This window comes from Cryptomeria japonica, chromosome 1 (genome assembly GCF_030272615.1).
Source record: "Cryptomeria japonica chromosome 1, Sugi_1.0, whole genome shotgun sequence".
In the NCBI taxonomy this organism is placed as follows: domain Eukaryota; kingdom Viridiplantae; phylum Streptophyta; class Pinopsida; order Cupressales; family Cupressaceae; genus Cryptomeria; species Cryptomeria japonica.
In genome coordinates this window covers 391,320,961-391,326,701 of record NC_081405.1, presented here as the reverse complement: position 1 = coordinate 391,326,701, position 5,741 = coordinate 391,320,961, and positions in this window count along the sequence as shown.

Genomic DNA, 5,741 nt, shown 5'->3' with positions numbered 1-5,741 from the left:
TGATTCACCAATAGATCTAGTGTGATCCTTCAATCACCTGTCTTTAAGTCTTTTGTCTTATCTTAGAGAACTATGATGCACTCTATGCATAAAAGGAGATAAGCTCCACTTACTGATGGGAGTGGATCCTTGCCATCTCCTTCTGACATTGCATCAATATGGCTTCTCTGTTTGAGTAGCATGTCTTCAAACAGGCACATGTGATCCGGTTTGGGCACACTCACTTTCAATCTTCTCTTCATCTGGTGGTGTCCTACAGATTGACATCTAATAGCATACCAGTGATCTACACATACTTCTCCTCCGGTGTTGATGTGTTTCTTGATAACATTCCCCCTCTTCATCATAGTAAACAACCCAACATATTTCCCACTTACAGATGTCATCATTTATTGATTGTTATATCATACCAGTCTCATGTTCATATCTTAAACACATCAAACACTAATATGTGTACCGGTGACTCCAATGGACACTATGCAAGATGACCTTCTCTTCCTTACCGGTTACACACCATTTTTGGTATTCATCAATTCTAGCACTTCTCATCAATCCCCCATATCGGTTGCCATCCTATACTGGTTGACATCAATGACAACACAATGCCAACAAAGTTGTAAGAGATCTTCCTAAGATAGTAAAGCCTACTAATCCAATATGTAAGGACTGTCAGTTAGGGAATCAAACAAGAGTTTATTTCAAAAGAAAATAATATACTTCTAATAGGATATTAGATCTTGTGCATACTGATTTGTTTGTTCCCTCTAGAGTGAGAAGCTTACATGGTGACAGGTATTTCATGTTCTTGATTGATGACTATTCAAGGATGATGTGGGTTACTTTCTTAAGGGAGAAGTCTAAAGCATTGGAGAAGTTCAAGATTTTCAAAGCTATGGTTGAGATAGATACTAGATAGAAGCTAAAGTGTTTGACATCTAACAGAGGTGGTGAATTTACTTCCGGTGAGTTCCTTTTGTGAAGAGCATGGGGTGAAGAGACAATAATCTACTTTTTGGACCCCTCAGCAGAATGGTGTTGTGGAGAGGAAGAATAGGACAATTCAGGAAGTTGCTAGAACCTTGATGATTGAAGGAAATGTTTTGCATATTTATTGGAGAGAAGTTGTGTACTGCAGTGTATACCTTTAAATGGGTGCATATCAAAGGTGATACCGATAAGACTCCTTATGAGTTATGGTTTGGTCATGTTCATACAATTAGATATTTCAAAAAAATTAGTATTAAATGCTATATTTGAAGAGATGAAGATCTAGGGAAATTTGATGCTAGAAGTGATGAAGGAATCTTTCTTGCTTATTCTACTAAGAGTAAGGCCTACCAGTGTTACAATAAGAGATTGAGGAAGATAATTGAAAGTACAAATGTGAAAGTGGATGAAGGAAATGAGTATCAGCCCAAATTCTCTAGGTATGATTCAGATGATCAAGATGTCAGTGCAGATAAAGGAAAGCAAGTGCAGACCCATAATCCAATGCAGATTGCTTTAGAAAATCCTGATGAAGAAGGCGCAAGTGTTAGTGCAGAAGAAAGAAGTCTAAAGTCTAAAAAATCATGAAAATCCTAAGACTCTCAGGTATTTAAGGTAAAATCATTCAAAAAATCAGATAATACGTGATAAGAATAGAGGTGTGATGACTAGGAGAATAGTTGTTGAAGCGTACTGCTTGATTTCTAAGATTGAACCGAAAGATGTTGGTAAATCTTGTAAAGATAAAAATTGAGTGAAAGCAATGGAAGAAGAACTGAATCAGATTGAAAAGAAAAATACATGGATTCTTGTTCCCAGACCTAAGGATAAGAATGTAATTGGAACTAAATAGGTGTTTCAGAATAAGTTGGATGAAAAAGGTGAAATTGTTAGGAATAAAGAAAGACTTGTTTGTGAGGGTTATTCTCATATGGAAGGTATTTATTTTGATGAGACTTTCGCTCCAGTAGCTAGAATTGAAGCTGTTAGAATATTTCTTTCTTACGTTGATTACAAATATTTCAAAGTGTATCAAATGAATGTCAAGTCAACCTTTCTTAATGGTAAGTTGGAAGAAGATGTCTACATTGAGCAACCAAATGGTTTTCAATTGACAGATCAAAAGGATATGGTTTGCAGATTGAAGAAAGCATTGTATGGATTGAAGAAAGCTCCAAGAGCTTGGTATGCCAGATTGGATAAGTATTTGATGAAGCTTGAATTTAATAAAGGTACTGGTAATAGTAATCTGTACTTCAATATTGATAATGACAACATCTTAATTGTTGAAGTTTTTGTTGATGACATTATTTTTGGTGGAAATGATGGTTTGTGCAAAAAGTTTGTTGGTGATATGCAAAATGAGTTTGAGATGTCTATGATTGGTGAGATGAAATTCTTTTTGGGATTGCAAATTACTTAGTTGGATAAAGGTATTTTCATAGCTCAATCTAAGTATGTGAAGGAATTGTTGAAGAAGTTTGGTTTGGATGATGAAAAGCATGTTGGTACACCTATGGTGACCGGATGTAAGATGACAAAGGATGATGATTCTCTAAAAGAAAATCAAACTAGGTATAGATCTATGATTGGTGGTGTGTTGTTTTTTACTCAAACTAGACCAAATATTATGAATGATGTATGTCTTGTGGCTAGATTTCAATTTGATTCTAAGGAATCTCATGTTGTTGCTCTTAATAGAATTTTCATGTTAGATATTGCTGAGAAGTTTGCTAGAATGATGTGATGTCATTGATGTCAACATATTCCTCTGTTATTCCAGTGTTGCAGTCGGATTGGATGATTTGGTTTGGTCAGTGTGTTGCAGTTGAGTTGTTGTTGTTTAATGTGTTTAGAGATACTTATCTCTAGTTGATTCAAAAAAAGTTTTAGAGGTTCGCATGATGAAAGGATAGAGTTCTGAGGTCTAGTATTATGATCGATATTCAGTTGTTTATATTATTCAGTATTATGGTTTGTGCTCTGCATTGCTCTGGAATTGCATTATCTTGGTTTGTAGATTTGGCAATGTTTGGGACGTTCATATGTGCTCTGAATTCAAATGGTTCGTGATTTGGAAGTTCGCAAGTGAATCTTTTAGTTTAATAGTTAGTTTGGTTTTCTTGAGTTTTGGTATATTGTTGTTGATGATTCTTGTAATTGGTGATGTTGTGATTGTTCCTGGTGTGATTCATGTTGCTTGTGGATGTTTCTAGGTCATTCTCTATCTTTTTTGTTGGTCGGCATTGATTGTTGTGCACATTATTGATCATTTTCTTGATCGGGTGGTGTTCTTCGTGTTATGCGACATTCTTGGTGATTGTAGCTTGTTGCGGATGATCAAGGAATAATTATTGGTGGTGTTTCTTAGTTGTGGTGTTGATTTGGGTCTAGACTATGCGTTAGCCAACATTGTTTTGGTTTGCATGTATTGTTGTAGTTTGCAAGGTTATTATTTTGTGATTTGTATTGAGGGTTTAGCCGACCTTGAAATATAGGTTGATGATTTGTAAAATTTATGTAATAGTCATTTGAGAGATACATCTACAAGTGTGCATAATGATTTGATCTTTCAATAGCAGAGGAGAAGTGCAAAAGAGTGTGAAGAAGTGGAAAGAGCAGAGTTTGAGTACATGTGCTTAACCAAAACTATAATCAGGTATTGGGAGATGTTATTTTCATAGTTCATGTAATTTGAATTGTTGTCCAATCTTTGTAAGGTAGTGAGCCTTCCTCAGGGTTGTATCCCTTCTTGTATTTGAGCTATGAGTTCTAGGCAATTTGCCTGAGTGCATGTGCATTCCCCATTGTAATATTTACATTTACTCCTAACAGAGATTTATCTCATTGTGGGTAGGTTCCCACCATGGTTTTTCCCTTAACCGGATTTTTCACGTCAAAAATCTTGGTGTTATGTGTGTTATTGATGTAGTGTTGATTTATACTTTTACTGTTCATTATCAAATCTGAATTTGAGTTTGAGTTGTGTAGAGTTTATAAGAAAACTAATTCACACCCCCCCCCTCTTAGTTTGCTTCATTGTTGCCAACATTTCATATATTTGAAAAGGATAGTTGATTTTGGTTTGTGGGATCCTAGAGATGATGATTTCTTTGAGTGTGTTTACTAATGTTGATTGGGCAGGTGATGTTGATGAAAAAAAGAGTACTAGTGGTAGTGCATTTTTCTTGGGTAAGAGATTGGTTTCATGGATGAGTAAGAAGCAGAATTCTATATCTTTGTCTACTGCAGAAGCTGAATACATTGTTGTTGTTAGAAACTGTACTTAGGTGATTTGGATGAAGCAAATGTTGAAGGATATCCGAATTACTTTTGATGAGCCCACTACTATATACTGTGACAATTCAAGTGCTATGAATATTTATAAGAATTCAGTGTTGCATTCAAAGACTAAGCATATATCAATCAAGTTTCATTTCTTGAGAGAGAATGTGAATGAGAAGGAAGTTGGATTGGAGAATGTATCTACAAAGGATCAAATTGTTGATATCTTCATGAAGCCTTTGCCTAAGGATAAATTTGAGTATCTTAGAGAGAAGCTAGGGGTAATTTCCCCTCCTGATGAGAACTAAGATGCATGGAGTTGCATCACTTTGGTGGACTTCACAGAGATATCTTGTGATCCAGATTGATGAGTGAGGCTGCTACTCAGGGGGAGTAGTAGTATGCGGTTTAGATGTTCAAAATTGTTAGAGTATGTCAAAGAGGGAGATATTATCTGGTAAAGAGTGGGAGATTCAAGATTTGTGTTGTATGTGCCTTTTGCATTGATTTCAAGGGGGGAGAGAAGCATGTGAAAAACCCTATGGGGGAGAGAAGAATGAGAAAAACTGCTATATCTTGTGTTCATCTCAGGGGGAGATTTTTGTGAGTTATGAGGAGATTGTTGGTTGATGATTTCTTTCTTTGCATTGATTGTTTTTCACATTCATATGTTGCTAGCAATGCCAAAGGGGGAGATTGTTAGATATTGTTGAGAAGTTTGTTGGAATGATGTGTTGTCATTGATGTCAACATATTCTTTTGAGTATTCCAGTGTTGCAGTCAGATTAAATGAGTTGGTCTGGCCAATGTGTTGCAGTTAAGCTATTGCAGTTTAATGGGTTTAGGGATACTTATCTCTAGTTGATTTAGCATAATTTCAGTGGTCTACATGATGATTTTATCAAGTTGCGAGATCCAATATTATGGCTGGTTATTCAGTTGCTTGTGTTATTTGGTATTCTGGATTGTTCTCCACATTGCTCTAGAATTGCATTATCATGGTTTGTGGATTTGGTAGAGTGTTCAGGATGTTAATATGTGTATTCAATTCAAATGGTTCATGACTTGGAATTCTATAAGTGAATCTTTCAGTTTAATAGTCAATTCAGCGTGTGTTCTTGAGGTTTGGTATATTGATGATGGATATTCTAGTAAGTGGTGATGTTGCAGTTGTTTCTGTGCTGATTCACATTGCTTTTGGATGTTTCTAGATCGGGTCTTGTATGTATTGATGGTTTGAATTGATCATTGTGCACATTATTGATCATTTTCTTGATCTAGTGGTGTTCTTCATGTTATGCGACATTCTTGGTGATTGTAGCATGTTTTGGATGATCAAGGCATAATTCTTGGTGTTTTTTCTTCGTTGTGGTATTTGTTTAGGTCTAGACTATGTCTTAACTAAAATTGTTTTGGTCTGCACATATTGTTGTAGCGTGTGAGGTTGTTGTTTTGTAATTTGTGTTGAG